Consider the following 2500-nt stretch of genomic DNA (forward strand, 5'->3'; position numbering starts at 1 on the left):
GAGGGCTCAGCCCGCACAGCTGCGGGGCTGGCCGCCCTCTGTCAGGCTCCCCCGCCTGCCCTGGGGCAGGCCGGGGTGCCGAGGGCGCCCCCCGCACACCTGCGGGGCTGGCCGCCCTCTGTCAGGCTCCCCCGCCTGCCCTGGGGCAGGCCGGGGTGCCGAGGGCGCCCCCCGCACACCTGCGGGGCTGGCCGCCCTCTGTCAGGCTCCCCCGCCTGCCCTGGGACAGGCCGGGGTGCCGAGGGCTCAGCCCGCACACCTGCGGGGCTGGCCGCCCTCTGTCAGGCTCCCCCGCCTGCCCTGGGGCAGGCCGGGGTGCCGAGGGCGCCCCCCGCACACCTGCGGGGCTGGCCGCCCTCTGTCAGGCTCCCCCGCCTGCCCTGGGACAGGCCGGGGTGCCGAGGGCGCCCCCCGCACACCTGCGGGGCTGGCCGCCCTCTGTCAGGCTCCCCCGCCTGCCCTGGGGCAGGCCGGGGTGCCGAGGGCGCCCCCCGCACACCTGCGGGGCTGGCCGCCCTCTGACAGGCTCCCTGCGTGCCTGGGGAGAGGCCACCCCTGTTTCGGCCTCTCCCTCGTACCCGGGACCACGCCACCGCTGACTCGGCCTGCCCACGTGCCTGGGACAAAGCCACCCGAGTTTCGGTCCTGCCACATACCCGGGACCACACCACTCCAGAATCGGTCCTCCCACATACCCGGGACCACACCACTCGACTTTCGGTACTCCCACATACCCGGAGATACGCCACCGCAACTTCCGTACCCGGTGCCTGCAAGGGAGCGAACCTGGAATCCAAGCCCAGCTTGTGGAGCTCTGCCTGGGCTTGAGCGGGGTGGATTCATCCCCTTAAAAGCTCCATGAAAACGAAAAAGTCTTTTTTTCACCCCGGGAGCGCTCTCAGGCGGTTGCATGCCTCCTGCTAGGCCTGGGCCAAGCCTCCAGGCTTGTGAAAAGGGGAAAAGCACCACAGCAGCGGCGTCTGAGGCACCCGGCTCCCGGTTCGACCGCGAGCAGTGCTTTCGGTTCAGACAGGGGGATCCAAGCCTCCCTGCCCGGGAAATATGCCCCCCGCCTGGGGATGGACTCCGGCCATGCCCCCTGCTGCAGACTTAAGCCCCCTTCCGATTATTTAGACCCATTCAGCGCCGTCCAGCGGGCCGGCCACCTGGTCACCCCCGACAGATTCGGGACGCCTGGTCACCCGCTGGACTTAGTCTTTTTTACGATCGGCTTTAAAGGGGCCTGGTCACCCGGGGGACTTAGTCTTTTTTACGATCGGCTTTATAGGGGCCTGGTCACCCGGGGGACTTAGTCTTTTTTACGATCGGCTTTATAGGGGCCTGGTCACCCGGGGGACTTAGTCTTTTTTACGATCGGCTTTATAGGGGCCTGGTCACCCGGGGGACTTAGTCTTTTTTACGATCGGCTTTAAAGGGGCCTGGTCACCCGGGGGACTTAGTCTTTTTTACGATCGGCTTTATAGGGGCCTGGTCACCCGGGGGACTTAGTCTTTTTTACGATCGGCTTTATAGGGGCCTGGTCACCCGGGGGACTTAGTCTTTTTTACGATCGGCTTTATAGGGGCCTGGTCACCCGGGGGACTTAGTCTTTTTTACGACCGGCTTTATAGGGGCCTGGTCACCCGGGGGACTTAGTCTTTTTTACGATCGGCTTTATAGGGGCCTGGTCACCCGGGGGACTTAGTCTTTTTTACGATCGGCTTTTCGGAGGCCTGGTCACCCGGGGGACTTAGTCTTTTTTACGATCGGCTTTATAGGGGCCTGGTCACCCGGGGGACTTAGTCTTTTTTACGATCGGCTTTATAGGGGCCTGGTCACCCGGGGGACTTAGTCTTTTTTACGACCGGCTTTATAGGGGCCTGGTCACCCGGGGGACTTAGTCTTTTTTACGATCGGCTTTTCGGAGGCCTGGTCACCCGGGGGACTTAGTCTTTTTTACGATCGGCTTTATAGGGGCCTGGTCACCCGGGGGACTTAGTCTTTTTTACGATCGGCTTTATAGGGGCCTGGTCACCCGGGGGACTTAGTCTTTTTTACGACCGGCTTTATAGGGGCCTGGTCACCCGGGGGACTTAGTCTTTTTTACGATCGGCTTTATAGGGGCCTGGTCACCCGGGGGACTTAGTCTTTTTTACGATCGGCTTTATAGGGGCCTGGTCACCCGGGGGACTTAGTCTTTTTTACGATCGGCTTTATAGGGGCCTGGTCACCCGGGGGACTTAGTCTTTTTTACGACCGGCTTTTCGGAGGCCTGGTCACCCGCGGGACTTAGTCTTTTTTACGACCGGCTTTATAGGGGCCTGGTCACCCGGGGGACTTAGTCTTTTTTACGATCGGCTTTATAGGGGCCTGGTCACCCGGGGGACTTAGTCTTTTTTACGATCGGCTTTTCGGAGGCCTGGTCACCCGGGGGACTTAGTCTTTTTTACGATCGGCTTTATAGGGGCCTGGTCACCCAGGGGACTTAGTCTTTTTTACG

This window comes from Atractosteus spatula, unplaced genomic scaffold (assembly GCF_055471065.1).
Source record: "Atractosteus spatula isolate fAtrSpa1 unplaced genomic scaffold, fAtrSpa1.hap1 Scaffold_216, whole genome shotgun sequence".
Lineage (NCBI taxonomy): Eukaryota > Metazoa > Chordata > Actinopteri > Semionotiformes > Lepisosteidae > Atractosteus > Atractosteus spatula.